This window comes from Malaclemys terrapin, chromosome 6, assembly GCF_027887155.1.
Source record: "Malaclemys terrapin pileata isolate rMalTer1 chromosome 6, rMalTer1.hap1, whole genome shotgun sequence".
In the NCBI taxonomy this organism is placed as follows: Eukaryota; Metazoa; Chordata; order Testudines; family Emydidae; genus Malaclemys; species Malaclemys terrapin.
This window is the reverse complement of record NC_071510.1, coordinates 90,219,158-90,238,010: the sequence shown is the minus strand read 5'-3', so window position 1 is coordinate 90,238,010 and position 18,853 is coordinate 90,219,158. Positions and strand designations below refer to the sequence as shown.

At 44.0% G+C, this 18,853-nt stretch overlaps 1 protein-coding gene across 1 annotated transcript in view; it reads right to left on the bottom strand.

Annotated features, from left to right (window-relative positions):
* JMY (junction mediating and regulatory protein, p53 cofactor) overlaps positions 1–18,853 on the bottom strand; it is a 142,293-nt gene that overhangs the window by 50,598 nt on the left and 72,842 nt on the right. The window lies entirely within an intron of this gene.

The following is an 18,853-nucleotide window of genomic DNA, read 5'->3' as shown; positions in this document are numbered from 1 at the left end:
GCTTTTGTGCCATTTCTCAGGCCTCCCTTCAAAATCTCAGGACATCCAGTGCTGCAGCAATGAACAGAAGAGAACATTAGATCCTTTTTAGTCAGGGAGAAAAGTTGATAGTTCTTGAGCCTCACTGCTTCGGGAGTAAAGTAAGAAAATAGAGAATTTTCCAGGTTTAAAACAATTATGTTAATTTTTCTGGTCAGATGTCAGAAAGGAACATATAAGACAATGTTTCAGGAAACAGCCAAAATGAAAATTCCAAGCTTTTCCATTTCCCACAGTAGGCAAGTATGCATAGCAGCCAGATCCTGTTTGGCTGGAGAGTGGGGGATGGAGTTCAGAACTGCACAGTCAACTGATATTGAAAGGAATCTCTCATCTGTTGCTGCATTTTATAGGAGAATCTAGCTCTGGATTTCTCTGGTTCTCCTTCCCACCTACCAGTCACTGCCAAAGCCAAACCTAAGTTCCTAACAAAATGAGTCCCTGCCAGCTTCTATGGAGTCTGGATCCCCTCCTAGCTGAGGCAGGAGAGAAAGACATTTTGGCTTCAGTTGGACACATTTTTCTAGTCTGCCCATCCCCTTTTCCTGAAGAAAGAGGATCCAGCTTCTATATTATAAATCCTCAAACAGGAAGTGGGGCCATCTAACGAAAAAATGCAAAACAAAGTAAAAGTTTTTGTTTGTTTTTTCAAATTAAAAAGAACAAAATTTTACCTGCCAGTAGATTTCAGTTATAGTCGTATCCTCAAGGATTAAAACTTCACTCTAATGAATAGTCAACCATAAATTGGCTTCCTAGTTTTTACTGATTTGAAATTATCTTTAAAGAGTTTTCTGAATTAATCTAGAAAACCATGTTTCCACACAAGATTGAAACATGGAGTGGGCAAACGTGGACTGGCACTTTGTACAAAAAGGCATTACCTGTTTCCAAGTCATTGGCAACTTAGAAGAAAATGATCAAAAACACTTAAGGATCAATATCCTAACAGATAAAGCAGAAGATGGGGTAGTAGTTGGTGTCTGCTACAGACCACCAGATCACACTATAGCAGTGTTTCCCAACCTTTTCCAGTCTAAGGTACACTTCAATAAAATGTGTGTGGGGCGTGCTAAAATTATTAAAAGAAAACTTACTTTTAATGAGAAATTTGAGCTTGCCTTGATGCACAGAGTCATTGAATCCTGGCAGGAAATGTGAACAATGCAACTTGGAGCTCTTGCTCCACCAATCTCAGACGCTCTCTTTGTTTTTGATGCAAGGCAGGTTTAAAAAACTTAAGCAGGTACATTGTTGAAAACAGCAACAGAATGGAGATAGCATGGTGTGAGATTACTGGGTATTGATCTGCCACCATCAACCAGAATGAGTCCAAAGACATGTCACCAAACTTTATGTTAAAGTGCAGTCCATCCTTAATTTGGCAAGTTGCTCGAGCCATTTTTGTAAGATTCTTAGCACTTTCCATTGCAAAGGAACTCCAAGATCCAGTCCAAATCTTTTGTATAGGCTGAAGAAAAATAGGACCTGAATTTTTCTTCCAGACCTTTCAGATGTTCAGAAATTACATTGACCAAAATACTCCCAAGTAGGATCTGCCATGTTTGTGGGGGGAACATTTCTACTGTGACTTTAGCTACATTTTCCACCAGAGGGCTATCTTAGATCTAAACCCATGCAGTTTATTCATGCAGGAGAGAAGATTCTCATTTCTACGTTGCATTTTTCTGCTCACGTGGTGGTGGAATACATCAACCAAATAAGCAAGTTTTGCACACCATGCCACATCAGAGACCAAGTCTGTACATGTGGATTCATGGGAAAACCAGTGGATTTCTGTGTACAAAAGTAAACTCTGATTTTCTGCTCAAAAGGCAACATTTTAAAAAGACCGTGATTTTATTAAGTTCATTATCTTTACTGCTCCATCTAGCATTGAAGAAAGTTCTTCTAGCAGTGTTTTGGCCCACAACAGCTTCATGATACAGGAAACAGTGGGCCACCAGCACATCTAGTTTTGTTCATTGACCTTGCTTGAAAACCCCTTCACTTTGCCAGTCATGGAGGCAGCCCCATCTGTGCAAACACTAAGACAATTTTTCTAGCGTAGTTCTCCCTCCTCAAGGTAGGCCACTGTCATCCTGAAGTTTCCTCTCCCGTCATGTACCTGGCAGTTGTTTACAGAATAAAAAATTCTCTTATACTATCAACATCAATGCACTTGATGTTAGCCAAGAGTTGAGCATGACCACTGATATCTGTTGATCCATCACTCTGCAATGCAAATTTTTCCCTTGATTTGTTTTTTTGTTAGAGCACAGTCTCAATATCAGCTGACATATCAACAATGTGGCGACATATCGCATTATCTGAAAGTGGAACTTTTGCGATCTCATTGACTGAATTTGCACTTAACATTACTCTCACCATTTCTTTGCATACTGATAAAATTTATGTCTCCGCATAAAGTCAAAGTTTGTCTGGCTTCACTACAAGTTCAGCAACCAAGCAGCTTGTTTCCAGCACTGTATCATGCACAAGTCCATGGGTCCAGATCTAAGGCATCCAAGGGTGCTGAGGGAGTTGGCTGATATGATTGCAGAGCAATTGGCCATTATCTTTGAAAAGTTGTGGCGATCAGGGGAGGTCCCGGATGACTGGAAAAAGGCAAATATAGTGCCCATATTTTAAAAAGGGAAGAAAGAGAACCCGGGGAACTACAAACCTGTCAGCCTCACTTCAGTCCCTGGCAAAATCATGGAGCAGGTCCTCAAGGAATCTATTTTGAAGCACTTGGAGGAGAGGAAGGTGATCAGGAACAGTCAACACAGATTCACTAAGGGCAAGTCATACCTGACCAACCTGATTGCCTTCTATGATGAGATAACTGGCTCTGTGGATATGGGGAAAGCGGTGGACGTGATATATCTTTACTGTAGAAAAGCTTTTGATACGGTCGCCAACAGTATTCTTGCCAGCAAGTTAAAGAAGTATGGATTGGATGAATGGACTATAAGGTGGATAGAAAGTTGGCTAGATTGTTGGGCTTAATAAGTAGTGATCAATGGCTCGATGTCTAGTTGGCAGCCGGTATCAAGCAGAGTGCCCCAGGGGTTGGTCCTGGGGCCAGTTTTGTTCAACATCTTTATTAATGATCTGGATGATGGGATTAACTGCACCCTCAGCAAGTTCGCAGATGACACTAAGCTGGGGGGAGAGGTAGATACACTGGAGGGTAAGGATAGGGTCCAGAGTGACCTAGACAAATTGAAGAATTGGGCCAAAAGAAATCTGATGAGGTTCAACAAGGACAAGTGCAGAGTCCTGCACTTAGGAAGGAAGAATCCCATGCACCGCTACAGGCTGGGGACCGACTGGCTAAACAGCAGTTCTGCAGAAAAGGACCTGGGGATTACAGTGGACAAGAAGCTGGATATGAGTCAGCAGTGTGCCCTTGTTGCCAAGAAGGCCAATAGCATATTGGGCTGCGTTAGTGGGAGCATTGCCAGCAGATCGAGGGAAGTGATTATTCCCCTCTATTCGGCACTGGTGAGGCCACATCTGGAGTATTGCGTCCAGTTTTGGTCCCCCCCACTACAGAAGGGATGTTGACAAATTGGAAAGAGTCCAGTGGAGAGTAACGAAAATGATCAGGGGGCTGGGGCACATGACTTACGAGGAGAGATTGAGGGAACTGGAGTTATTTAGTCTGCAGAAGAGAAGAGTGAGGGGGGATTTGATAGCAGCCTTCAACTACCTGAAGGGGGGTTCCAAAGAGGATGCATCTAGACTCTTCTCAGAGGTACCAAATGACAGAACAAGGAGTAATGGTCTCAAGTTGCAGTGAGGGAGGTTTAGGTTGGATATCAGGAAAAACTTTTTCACTAGGAGGGTGGTGAAGAACTGGAATGGGTTACCTAGGGAGGTGGTGGAATCTCCATCCTTAGAGGTTTTTAAGGCCCAGCTTGACAAAGCCCTGGGTGGGATGATTTAGTTGGTGTTGGTCCTGCTTTGCGTCTTCAATTCAAAATTCACCAAAGTAGCTTAACGGTTGATAAGAAAACATGGCTCCCACATGATACCCCACAAACAACAAGGTCATTTGAGCATAGTGTGATGTAGCGTCTGCCTCGCTCAAGTACACCCAAAGAGCAACAACACAAAGTGTAGTCTGGTTTTGACACTAATTATTTTAATTAGAATTCCCCCCCACCCCACCTGTGCCTTTTCCAAAATTCCACGGCACACCAGCATGCTGAAGGACACTGGTTGGGAAACACTGCACTAGAAAATAGGAAGACCAGTTCCTTAACCAGTTATCATGGGGGACTTCAATCAGAGCAATATATATAACAAATCTCAGACTGCCAGTACAACACATCCTTGGAATTTCTAAATATTACAGATGATACTTTCCTAACTCAAAACGTGTGGCATCCAACACAGGGGAATTCTATATTAGACATCATCTTGATGAATAAAGAGCAATTGATATCAGAACTAAAAATTAGTGGTAATATAGGTACGAGCAACATGACTTGATCACATTAGTTATGTCCAAAAATAATCAAGAGCAAACTAATAATAGATATACTTGGTGCTTTAAAAAGGTCAATTTCACAAAGCTGAAAACAATTATGAGCCAAGTAGCTGGGAGAAATCATTCATATTTTTTGGTTTAAATTCTAATTGGAAATTGTTTAAGACTGTTGTACTAAATGACCAAAAATCATAATTGAGAAAGAAGGCTAAAATAAAAAGTTTAAAGAAAAAAAATTCAACCTGGCTTAAAGGGGAAGCGAAGGCAGCTATCAAAACACACACACACGCGTTGATAGTACTGAATATAGGAATTGATAAGGGAAGCAAAAGGACACAAGGAGAAGTCTATGGCCAGCACAGTAAAGGACAATGAGAAGAAGTGAATTAGGAACAGGAGAATCCTAACAATGTACTATGTGAATGAACAATAGTACTGGTCCATTACTAGAGGAAAATAGTGGAACTGTCAACAAAAAATGGTTCATTATTAGGGCTACGATTTTTTCAGGGAGGTCGCGGAAGTCACAGAATCTGTGACTTCCAGCAACCACTATGACTTCAGCCTGCGGTGGCAGGGGGACCCCGCAGCTCCTGGCCGCCACAGGTGGTGGGGGCCCCAGGAGCTCCAAGCGACCCCCGCAGCTCCCTAGCCACTGCGGACCCCTTCGCTGAGCTCCCCATTTTGTCATAGATATTTTTAGTAAAAATCATGGACAAGTCACAGACTTCCATTAATTTTTCTTTATTGCCCGTGACCTGGCCGTGACTTTTTACTAAAAAGTATCAGTGACAAAATCTTAGCCTTATTTATTATCTATATTATAATATAATTGTAATGTAACTGTTGTTTTTCAAAATGCAAAGGATGAGCCAACTGGCTAAATTTGGAACCAGAGGGCCTTTGCCTCTGTGATCTATGCCCCCTTTTGGGGTAGTCCCTCTGCCCTAGAGGACAGGAGGACTGCCTGAAGAAACGCTGCAAGCAGTAGTGGTGCTGTTGCTGCTGACTGTTATAGCAGTGTCTATACAGCTGGAGTATAAACTCCCAAGGAACATGAAGTAGCTTGGGCATCCTTAAAAGAGTGCAGGGTCTCGGTATTTTTTGAAAACAAAACCTGACCATCAAAAGGTAAGTTCTCAATGGTCTGCTGCACATTGGGTTAAATGACCATATTTTACAACCATCCCCCACCCTCCACCCATAGGTCACCGCTGATGCCATAGCTCTGGACAAGGCATCGGCCTCTTATAACGCTGACTAACAAAGTATTGGCTACCATACAACCTTCAGCAAAGAACACCTTAAATTCTTCCCCAGAGGCTTTCTTGCAACTTGCCTGCTAACTTATAGACGCCCAATTAAAAAGTCATACTTAGAGAGCAACACCTGCTTGTTCGCAATGCACATCTGCAGAGAAGTATAATAAATCTTCCTTCCTATCACATCCATTCTTTTGGATTCTTGTCCTTAGGCATAGATGTATACCTTCTGTTGCACCCTGTCAATTGTTGCAGTTACCACAAGAGAGCTAGGGGTTGTTGGGTGGGAATAGATACCCTCCAAACCCTGCACAGGAATGAAGTACCCTTTTCTGGGAGGCAACAAAGTAGTAGAATTCCAGAGAGCCTTTTCATGCACCAAAAGAGCCGCACTGAGTGGAAGGGCTACCCTCCCTGGAGCCAATGGTTGGAAAATATCCAGTAGTTTCTCTGTATTCTCCTGTAGAAATTCAGCCTAGCTGCCTATGGTAGCAGCCATACACCTAAGGAGAACCTGATATGCTTTGAAGTCCTGGGACACAGAGGGAGAGGAGCAGCCTGGTACAGTCACCCAGAGAGGACAAAGCAGCAATTTGCTGCGCCAACAATGCATCTGGTTCTTGAACCCCAGGATCCAGTCAAGAGAACACTGGAGGCCCACAAGGAAAAAAGGTTTACTAATCTTTTTAACTGTTTTTCTTTCAGGTGTGTTGCACATGTCCATTCCATTCTTGGGTGTGCGCGCACCCCATGCAAAGTTGCCAGAATTTTTTCCCTCAGTGGTACCCATAGGGGTGATTCGAGCACCCTCTGTTGCTGCTGCTGCACACCAGTGTCGTTAGTATAAAGGGCCCAGCTGACCCTGAGAGCCTCTGTTCTGGAAACTCAATGTAGAGGAGGGCAAGTTGTGGAATGGACATGTGCAACACATCTCAAACAGTTATGAAAGATTAGCAACTATTCTTTCTTTGCATGATTGCACATGTGCATTCCACTCTTGGTGATTCCCAAGAAATAATATAGGAGGAGGGATTGGAGTCCACAGATTGTAGTACAGCTCCACCAAATTTGGCATCATCTCTAGAGTACTGGGTAGTGGTATAATAGGAGAAGAAAGTGTGCACCGATGACCAGGATGCTGCTTCACAAATGTCCTGGAAAGGGATCTGCGCTAGGAATGCTGTTGAGGATGTGTGCGATCTTGTGGAGTGAGTAGTCAGCTTGTCTACTGGTGAAACATTTGGCAGATCATAACAAGCGCTGATACAGAAAGTCACTTATGACTAAATTCTCAGTGAGGAGATTGGAAGGCTTTTCATTCTATCCACTATAGCCATGAACAGTTTGATGGATCACCAAAACAGTTTGATCCTAAGTAGAACACCAGTGTTTAACATCCAAAGCGTGTAGCCACTGCTCATCCCTATTTGTGTGTTGTTTACATTAAAAAACGGGTAAGTAAACTGATTAAAGTAGTTTCAAATTTTAAACAATCAGAGGAAAAACTCAAGATGATGGTATGAGTACACCTTATCTTTTAAAAAAAGATCGTATACTATGGTTCAGAAGTGAGGGCATGCAGTTCGGAGACTCTTCTGGCAGATGTGATAGCAATTAGGAAAACCACCTTCCAGGAAAGGTGTAGTAAGGAGCATGCTGCTAAAGGCTCATATGGTGGTCTCATAAGTCCAGACCAAGTTCAAGTCCTATGGAGGAACGGGCTCCATTAACTGAAGGTACAACCTTTACAGACCTTTAAGGAATCTGATACCATTAGAAAAAACATACGAAGGTGGAAAGCTGATATTGCTGCCAGATGAACCTTGGCAGAGGAAACTGCTAAGCCTTGATGTTTTAGGTGCAACAGTCAGTATACGTTGGATGGACGAATGCATCAACAAGATGCTGATTTGACAAGCCCAGATAGAGAACCACTTCCATTTTGACAAGGAAGCGTCCTGTTGGAGGGGTTTCTAATTCTTAGTAAGACCTGGGAAACTTGCTCCGAGCAAGACTGTTCTCTGGAATTTAGCAATGGAGCTTCTAGGCCATTAGGTGAAGGGATTGCAGGTTCAGGTGGAGTAGCCAACCACAATCTTGGGAGATCAGATCCAGGTGCAATGGGAATGAGATTGGAGATGTCACTGGAAAGTCAAGTAGAGTGGAGGAACCAGTGCTGGGGCTATTAATATAAACCAGGCATGATCCTACTTGATCTTTAATAGCACTCTGTAGGAGTGGGATCAGGAGGAAAGCATCGCTTTTCTGTCCAGGGTAGCAGGAAGGTATCTGTGATTGAGCCTGGACTGTGGCCTTGCAGGGAGCAGAAAGTTGTTTGCAAATAGATCAATCTGGGGAGTCACCCACTGCTGGAAAATTAATCTTGCTACATCCAGGCAAAAAGACTATTTGTGGTGACTAGAAAATGACCTGCTCAGGTGATCTGCTAGCTCATTCTGCAGCTGTGGAAAGTAAGAGGCCTTGAGGTTGATTGAATGGGCTATGCAAAAATTCCTACAGGTGAACTGCTTCAACAAAGGAGGGATGAGTGAGCTCCTCCCTGCCTACAGAGGTAAAACATAGCTGTGATATTGCATGTAAGAACAAATGGGTTTTCCCCTCTGTTATGAGGTAGAAAAACCTGACAGGCAAGATGAATAGCCCTGAGTTCTATGACATTGATATGAAAAGAGAGCTCCCACAAGGACCAAAGACCCACAATCTGGAGGGGCCCCCGGTGGGCTCTCCACCCTAGAGCAGACTCATCTGACACCAGAGTCATTGAGGGTTCAGGAAGAGAACGCCTGCACAAATGATTGAGGATCCAGTCCCAATTCAGCAAAATCAGAACTCAATAGTATTGTGATTACAGTTGCCCAATGAAGATGGCTTGGCAAGTACACTGAATCCAGCCACATCTGGAGGGGCCTGAGGTGCAGCCTTGCATGTTGTACTACATAAGAGCCAAGTGCCCTAGGAGCCTCATACCATTTTGGGCTGTTGTGATTACATGAAACTTGAGGTCTGTCACTAGAGATTGAATAAATTGGAATTCAGACTCTGGGAGAAATGCTCTGGCCTGGGAAGAGACAAACACAATCCCTAAAAACTCCATCCTCTGTACTGGGCAAAGGGTATGTGACGTTGCACTCCATATGATTTTAGGAAAATATGCTAATGAGTGTGAATATAATGTAACTGGAATATGCTTCATGCAAAAGGTCTCTTGTAAATTATCATTACAAAAGCTTATAATCTACTGAGTGCGGTCATCCTATTTGTATAAATGTATCATTCTTATATCTGAAACTAGAAATATGAAATATAACTCTGAGGTCCTATTGTAATTATGCAAAGTGTGGGCCATTTATGGTGGTTTGGAATCTTGATGACTTCCAACAACTAGGATAATTGGTTGTAAATGGCTCTGTTTACTTGCAAGCCTTCCTGTGAGTCAGGCCAGGAAGAATGAAAGCTTGGGGTCTCACAGGACATGTGACCATGTCATCTGGTACTGGAATCCATCTTAAACCTGGTGCTTTTCCAGTTAGGAGGGGTGTGGACCCAGAGAGACAAAAGATTCCTGCCTTGTGCCAAAGCTATATAAGGGGGTGGAACAGAACAAGAGGTTCCAGTCATGAGAAATCCCCTAGTTACCATCTGAGCTGAAGCTAACAAGAACTGTACCGGGGAAAGGATTGGGCCCAGACTAGGAAGGAGTCCAGTCTGTGAAAGAAGCTTATTGGATCATCTCTGAGGTCAGATTTTATCTGTAATCAGTTTCTTAATGTGTTAGGCTTAGACTTGCGTGTTTTGTTCTATTTTGTTTGGTAACTTACTTTGTTCTGTCTGTTATTACTTGAAACCACTTAAATCCTATTTTTTATAACTTAATAAAATCACTTTTAGCTTATTAATTAACCCAGAGTAATTAATTAATACCTGAGGGAGCAAACAGCTGTGCATATCTATCAGTGTTATAGAGGGCAGACAGTTTATGAGTTTACCCTGTATAAGCTTTATACAGAGTAAAACCGATTTATTTGGGGGTTTGGATCCCATTGGGAGCTGGGTGTCTGGGTGCTAGAGACAGGAACACTTGCTAAGCCATTTTCAGTTAAGTCTGCAGCTCCGGGGGCATGGGTCAGACCCTGGATCTGTACTGCAGATTAGCGTATCTGGCTCAAAAAGACAGGGATCTGAAGTCCCAAGCTGGCAGGGAAAACGGGTTCAGAGATAGTCTCAGCACATCAGGTGACAGTCCCAAGGGGGTCTCTGTGAACCTGTCACAGGGTAGACTCGTCTGCATTGATCAACAGGTCTAGGGCCTTGAATGTTGACTGAATGAGTCAAACACTGAATGTAGCCTGAGCTTTGGATGGGCCCCCGACTAGCCAATTGTCCAAGGGTAGACCTGCACTCCTTGTCTCCTCAGGTATGATGCCACCAGGGCCATACATTTTGTGAACATCCAAGGAGCTGCAGACTGGACAAACAGAACCACCATTAACTCGAAATGTGAGTGCTTCACTATGAACCTGATGAACCTTCTGTGCCCTTGGTATATTGACACATGAAAGTAGGCGTCTCTTAAATGAAGGGTGGTGTACCAGTCTCCAGAGACGGAACAATGGATCCCAGAATGACCATGCAAAACTATCTTTTGAGATAGTTGTTCAGCTGATGCAGGTCTAAGAGAGGACTCCGGCCTCCCTTTGCTTTTGGGATTAGAAAATAATGGGAGTAGAAACCCTTCCCTCTTCAATTCTGGTGAACTTCTTCTATGGCTTCCACTTGAAGGAGATATTGAACCTTCTGGACCAGAAGTTCTTCATGAGAGGTGTCCCAAAAGGGGAGGGGAGCCGCACACAGAGGAGGAGTAGAAATAAACTGGAGGCTGTATCTCACTTCTGCAGTGCTCAACACCCAAGGATCCATGGTGATACGGGACCAACTACTGAAGAAATGGGAAAGATGGTTTGCAAACAAAGTAAAAGGGGTCTGGCATTCTGGGAACTGACACTATGTCCTCAAGCATTCCATCAAAATGGCTTCTTAGAACCCCCTGGATGTGTAGGTGGGGAAGGCATTGATGCAAAGGTAGAAGGACTGGGTGGCCTACACCTATAACCTCTACTCTTTTCTCTGAAGGTCCAGTCGGACAGCCAGAGCAAAATACTGGAGGGGATGTTGAGGCCTGAAGTGCTTCCTGGCAGGGCTAGGGTGCACAACCCAAGGGACTTCAGTGCTACCCTTGAGTCCTTTAACCCATGGAACTTAGCTGCGAAAAAAAATTAGAATCCCTCAAAGGGCAGATCCTGAAAGTCTGTTGGACCTCCTGTGGGAGCCCAGAGGACTGCAACCAGGAGCTCCTATGCATGGTCACTGCTGAAGCAATGGATCTGGCAGCCAACCCAGCTGCATCCAGAGCAGCTTGCAGCACAGCTCTCGCCACCAATTCTCCCTCATCCACTAGCAAGGAGAACTCCTGCCTACCATCTTCTGACAGCATGTCTTCACATTTTTTTGAGTCTTTTGATTTCGGGTTGTGCCCTGATGTCCCCACCCTTTCCTTTCATTGGCAGCAGATATTACCAGGGACCCCAGGAGTGTTGGGAGAAAAGGAACGCATAATCTTGGGCGGGTATGTAATATTTGCACTTGGCCCTTTCTGAAGTGGGAGTAAGGGATGCAGGGGTCTGCCACAGCCCCTTAACTGGATCCATAATGGCCTCACTGAGGGGAAGGGCCACTTTGGAAGGACCTGCAGTGTCTAAAATACTGACCAAGCTATAAGAGGATTCTTTTACTTCTTCCACCTGTATGCCCAGACCGAAGGCAACCCTCTTTAATGACTGCCTCATCAGGGGAGAAGGAAGAGGAGGCCAGCACTGGTTGTGGATGCTCTTCCTCCATTTCTCGATTTGCAAGGTACTGTTGAGCTGGCTCTTGATGTCTGGTGCCAGGCTCAGTACCAGAGTCAGGAACAGGTTCCGCCCGGAGGGTAGGTGCCACACACCTTTCTAAGGCCACAAAAACAGGAAACAGGGAGAAAGCCCCACTGATTCCAAAAAGGCCACTGAACAAGTGAAGGTGCCCAGTGACCACCTGGTCAACCATTTGATGGTATTCCTGTGACAGGATCCATGGAAGCGTAGAAGTGTCTGGAGAAGAGGTAACAAGAGTGGCTCTGAGGGTGGGAAACGTAGGACCCACCCTCCAATTTGGAAAAAGATTCTCCTTCCACTGACCACAGGGGCTCAGATCCAGATGGTGCCAGCAATCAATCCCAAGGTGGAGAGGCCTGCAGAGAAGCAAGCATCATGAGTTTTCCCTTTGACAATACCAACGGGTGAGACATTGGGATACACGAGGCTGGCACGGTACCAAGCACTGTAGCAATCCTGCTGTTTCACCTGTATCCAATAGCATTAACTCTTCTATCGGCACCAACAGGGTCAGGAGGTCACTAGCAGCCACAAACGCCTCTGGCATGGTCAGTACCGAGAGAGTATCAGTACAGTGCCACAGATGTGGAAGGAGTTCCTTCTAGCTCCGGATTTGATGGAAAATGCTTCCACGCCGGAGTCAACAGTGCAGTCTTCTGTGATACCAAAGCAGAGGAGTGCTTAGACTTAGACCACACACTATTTGTAACCCCGTACCTAGCAGATTTTCAGCAGGCCATCTTCAGCACTGGGGATGGTGAATTGTGTCAGGATTCAGGCACAGTAGGAGACGCACTCCTTACCAACGCAAGGCATTCAGTGCCAAATCTGACCGACTTGGCTCAGATGGAAGTTTCAAGGTCACCTCAATGAGTAGAAACTTTAGCCTGTTTCACGGTCTCTCTTTATGGAAGGCTTAAAGTTTCTGCAAATTTGGCCATGCTCCCCAATAAGAGCTTCCTCAAGGAACTTCAAGCAACTTGCATTCAAGTTGCTCACAGACATACACTTATTGCAGGAAACACAGGGTTTGAAGCCCAGTGACCAAGGCATCCCTCAGCACCGGGAATTGACCAAAACTCTCAGGTGGGTTAAAAACCTAACTAACACTAATAACCTTATTACCACTAAACTATTTACAATAAAATACAAGAGACCAGTCCACAGATGAGCAGCTCCAGCAACCATCACTAAAGGAAAATTTTCTGGCAAGTATGAGTAGTGCGCAAGCACAGCCAAGAGTGGAATGCACATGTGCAACCACTTGAAGAATCAATGATCTGGAGGATGGCATGGACTGCACACTCAACAAGTTTGCAGATGACACTAAACTGGGAGGAGTGGTAGATACACTGGAGGGTAGGGATAGGATATAGAGGGACATAGGCAAATTAGAGGATTGAGCCAAAAGAAACCTGATGAGGTTCAACAAGGACAAGTGCAGAGTCCTGCACTTAAGACGGAAGAATCCCATGCACTGCTACAGACTAGGGACCGAATGGCTAGGCAGCAGTTCTGCAGAAAAGGACCTACGGGTTACAGTGAACGAGAAGCTAGATATGAGTCAACAGTGTGCCCTTGTTGCCAAGAAGGCTAACGGCATTTTGGGCTGTATAAGTAGGGACATTAAAAATCTGTATTGAACTGTGTTGTACATGTTTTCGTGGAAAGATCAACTCATGCTTAAGAGCTTTGGGGGGACATCCAATCTTTTCTAGAAGCGCAAATAATCCACTTCTACTGACAAGGTCAAAAGCCTTTGTGAGATCAACAAAGGCTATGTAAAGAGGCTTTTTTTGTTCTCTGCATTTCTCTTGTAGTTATCTCAGTATAAGGCAACTAAAATTACATTTCAAGGATGTGTGCAAGTGAGACCTCAAGAAATGGACATGGATGTGGACAACTGGGAAGATCACACTCAAGACCGCAGCCTTTGGAGACAAGAGCTAAACAAAGGACTCCGGAGTTACAAGAGGAAGCAGTCCAGCTTAGAAGAGGAGAAAAGAACTCACATAAGGCAGAGCCTAAAGGGTTGAAATATCTTTAAATGTAACAGATTCGGCAGCGATTGTCTCTCTCGAGTGGGTCTCTTCAGCCACATCCGCAGGTGCCATAAAACTGAGTAAATTCTTCACCTTTCAGGGCCCCATACCCATAGTCTCTCAAGACTGAAAGATGCCTACTAATTTGCAGTTGCAGTGTTTCACTACAATATAAATGTGTAGAACCTAACTTCTCTGTAAGAGATGCTCTAGTCATATCAGGGTGCTAATTATATATACACAAATTTATTAAGTAAATATACAGTAAAAATGTTTGAGATAAATTTTATAATGTTTAATATTCTGAATACTTGATTAGCAGTAAGATGGTTTTACAGGTAAATAACATAGAATATAAGGTCAGAAGGGACCACTGAGATTATCTGGTCTGACCTTCGTAAAACAGATTATAGAATTTCCCTGAATTAATTCCTGTTTGAACTAGAGCATATCTTTCAGAAAAAAAAAACAGTCTTGATTGAAAAATCTCCAGTGATGGAGAATTCACCTCAACCCTTAAATTGCTATATGATTAATTACCTCACTATTAAAAATGTGCGCCTTATTTCTAGTCTGAATTTGTCTAGCTTCAGCTTTCAGTCATTGGATCTTGCTATACTTTTGTCTGCTTGATTGAAGAGCCTGTTATCAAAGTTGTGCTTCCCATGTAGGTACTTAGACTCTGATCAAGTCACCTCTTAACCTTTTCTTTGTTAAACTAAACAGGCTGAGCTCCTTGTATCTATTGATACAAGGCATATTTTCAAGTCCTTTAATCATCCTCGTGGAGCCCACTCCATTTTATCAATACCCTTCTTGAATTGACACAGTATTCCAATAGCGGTCACACAAGTGCCAGATAGATGTAATATACAACTGCCCTACTCCGCTCAAGGTTCCTCATTTTCCCAAGGATCATCAGTCCCCACAGCATTGTTCTGGAGACTTATGTTCACTTGATTATTCACCATGACCCTAACCCTAACCCCTATCCCCAGGACCTTTTCAGAATCATTTTGTCCTGGGATAATGCCTGTCAACATGGGGGACTCTAATTATATCACCTTCCTTGAAGTGTTCATTAACTGAGTACTGTATCAGCTGTTCCATTATTTTCTTGGAATCAGTGTCAGTCTGACAGGCGCGGTCGTCCCACTTACCCTTTTTAAATACTGGGAGAATATTAGCTTTTTTCCCCTAGTGTTCTGAGAGGTATTGAAAATTAGCATTAATGGTCTAGTGAACTCCTTGGCCAGCTGTTTTAAAACTGTGGGATGCTAGTAATGTAAACCTGCTGATTTTAAAAATATCTAAGTTTAGTAGCTGCTATTTTTAATATCCCCCTGAATTACTATTGGAGTAGAAAGTGTTTCATCCTCATATATGGCTACATCTGGCTTTTTTCAAATTCAGAACAGATATTTATTGAACACTTTTTTTCACTTTTTTTTTTTGCTTGCCTTTTCTGTATTATTTTTCTTAGATGCAGGTGTGTTTTTCATATTGGTGTGCATGCACACCCGGCGCACTGAAGCCAGAGAATTTTGCCTAGCAGTATCCATAAGGGTTGCAATCGTGGCCCTAGCTTCTCCCTGGCCATATGAGGGCAGCACTGCCTCGAACCCCTTCACTTCCTTCTTCATGGATGGAGATAGAGCTTGGTATAGTGTTTTCACCTCACATTTTTAGTCTGTTTTCTGAGGGTTATTTCCTCTAGATCAGTGGTTCTCAACCCACAGCCCACTTGTGGCCCAGTCAGCCCACAGCTGCGCTGTATGTGACAGCCTCAAGGCCATACAGGTAGTGTATATATATTGTATGGATGCAGCCCACATAGGATAGAGAGCTGCATCTGCAGCCCACAATGATAAATAAGTTGAGAACCACTGCTCTAGGTAATAGTTAGTAGTACCTTAGGTTTAGTTTAGTGTTATCATAGTGTTGTTTATAGTAGCTGTGTGTTGTCTTTACCAGGGTTCAAGCATTGTCTGTCATGGGGGAGACGGACCACCCCCAAAAATGATCCCCACGAGGTGCTTTTGTCTTGGCGATGGGCACATTAAAGAATGGTGTGCCATATATAAGTCGTTCAAAAGAGGACTTAGGTGGCGAGGGACTTATGGCTGAAGCAACACCTTCTGGAGCAGGCCATGAAGCCCACTTGGGCACTGAGGCCCTTTTCTGATTGGCAGTCGCCTTCAGAACTAAGAGGTGATGCTGCTCCACATTCAGACCCTGCTGTTTCCCCTAAGAGGAAAAGGAATCATTCTCCCTCTTCTGGTGCAGTGAGGAAGAGATCCCATAAGAATAATCAGGACTGCTCCAGGGCTTAGGAAGACTCTTCCTCATCTTCTAAGAGGAGTGCTGACTGGCATCAGACTCCTTCTGGCACGCTCCATCTAACTGCTTCCAGGTACCGGGCCGAGATCAGTGAGAGCCCATACCATCGATTCCAGTTCCAGCCATGGACATCCTTAGAGTCCAGTACAAATGATGCCAGCACCAGTGCCGACTATCTCCACACTGGTGGTGTATCAGGCCGCTTTACCTCTTAGTCCCTGTCTTTCCACTACTTCAGGAGTTTTCTGGTGCTGTAGTTTCTAAGGCTCTTAGTAACTTTTGGCTGTGTTGCAGAGCTGCCAGGTTCATCTGCACTGCAATTCACACCACTGGTATCCCTGCTGTGGAATTGAGCCCGACACTGGGTCTGGCACTGAAGACCCCCTTGGTGCGGGTGTGCCTTTTGGCACCATCATTGCCATGGCAGCAGGTACTGATCTTGGCCTCAGTGCTGATGCCTCCTCTGGTACCAGGTGGGAGTGTCTTGCTCAGTACTGCCAGTGCAGATTCCCTATTCCTCTTTGACACTGATGCTGTCCCTGTTTTGAGATTCAGATGAGTCCGATGATGTATTTGGTCCATCGGCGCTGACTCCCACTCTGTCAACAGAGAATCTCTGGGACTCCTTGAGTTCCATATTGGGGTCATCGTCCAGTTCATTGCCACCCAATAGGCGCCAAAGACCATCCTCAGATTACCGTTGGTACTGGGATTAACACTGTTCCCCCTGGCAGGACTGGGGCTCTTGGCTTGGGGTCTTTTGGCCACCTATGCCATGCCCATTTGTCCAGTGGCCTCCTGGGAATCCCTGAAATGCTCCTTGGTCTTTGAAGACCCATTCTTTGGCCCGCTCCAGAGCAAGATCGTCTGTCCCATTGGTGTCTCCTGTTTCTGAACCACCTCATCTAAAAGTGACGGCTGAATGGATCAAATTCAATAGGACAAATGCAAAGTACTTCACTTAGGAAGGAACAGTCAATTGCACATGTACAAAATGGGAAATGACTGCCCAGGACAGATTACTGCAGAAAGAGATCTGGGAGTCATTGTGGGTCAAACTAAATATTACTCAACAGTGTAACACTTGCAAAAAAAAAAAAAAAAAAGGCAGCAAACATTCGGGGACGTATTAACAGGAGTGTTGTAAGCAAGACACAAGAAGTGATTCTTCCTTTCTACTCCATGCTGATACGGCATCAGCTGGAGTATTGTGTCCAGTTCTGGGTGCCACATTTCATGAAAGATCTGGACAAATTGGAGAAAGTCCAGAGAAGAGCAACAAAAACAATTAAAGGTCTAGAAAACATGACCTATGAGGGAAGATTAAACCCAATTTTTTTCAGTCTGGAGAAGAGAAGACTGAGACAGGACCTGATAAGAGTTTTCAAGTACATAAAAGGTTGTTACAAGGAGGAGGGAGAAAAATTGTATAAACTTTTAATGTAAACAGTTTAAAGGAAAAATACACTGTGTAGTTGTCTCAGTGAGAAGATCATGTTATTAGATCTTTCAGCTCTGAAGCCGCACTGTGATTCAGAATAAATTCTGTCTGCAACAGTCTGAAGTCTGTTCAAGACAACTCGGGCAAAGGCTTTTTCCATAATGCTAAGAAGGGAAATGCCACAATATGTTGACATCTCTCATTTCTTGTGGTACTTCGCCTTCTTTCCAGTACAGGCAGAGCAACTCATGAAGATGTTGCAGTACAATAGGTTTTACGCATTTTATGATCTCTTATGGTATGCAGTCTTTTCCGGCAGCCTTGCCATCAGGGAAGCCATCTATGGCAAGGCTAAGCTCCTTGACAGCTAGTTCATACAGGCAGGCTTTTGATGGCGTTGACAGCTGCATCCGTAACAATATTTTCATGAGAGTAAAGTTCAGAGTAGTTTTCAACCCATCGATCCAACTGCTTGGTGCAGTCATTGATTGTTTCCCCTGTTGTTGATTTCAATGGGGCTGTCTTCTTTGAAGTAGGACCCAAGGCTTTCTTGATCCTAGAATACATGTTTCTAATGTTGCCTGCATCAGCTGCTACTTGGATGCTTTCACATAAATGCAGCCAATAGTCACTCGTGCAGCGTCAAGCAGTTTGTTGTACCCTGGTTCTTGCCACTCTCAATGCTTGTAAGGTTTTTTTAAATTTGGGTCTCTCTTGTAGTTGATTTGAGCTGTGCATCTGGCCTCCATGACTGGTGTCAACACACTGGGATATGTGTCAAACCAGTCATTAGTCTTATTTTCCTTCTTGCCAAAGACAGACAGACAGCTGCATCATAGATTGCGTTCTTCAGTTGCTCCCAATTCAGCTGGGCACTTGTGGCACAATCACTGGAGTCAAAGGACTGTGGTAGTATGTTTTTGTATTGCTGTGACTTTTCTTGGTCCACAATGGCACTGATGTTAATACAAGAACATCCTCTTACTTTAGATCTGTGTATTTTCTTTGGTTTAAGTCTGACCTTGCTGCATACCAGAGAGTGGTCTGTGTTGCAATCAGCACTTTGATAGCTGCGGGTAATGAGGATGGTGTTAAGGTTGGTACACCTTGTGAGAAGATCCAGATGGTGCCAGTGGCCAGATCTGGGATGTTTCCAAGACACTTTGTGTTGCAGCTTCGTTTGGAAGAATTAGTTTGTTTACACAGAGGTTGTAATAGAAACAAAATTCTAGCAGTCTCTGACCGCTTCCATTCATCTTACCAGTTCCATGTTGACCAAG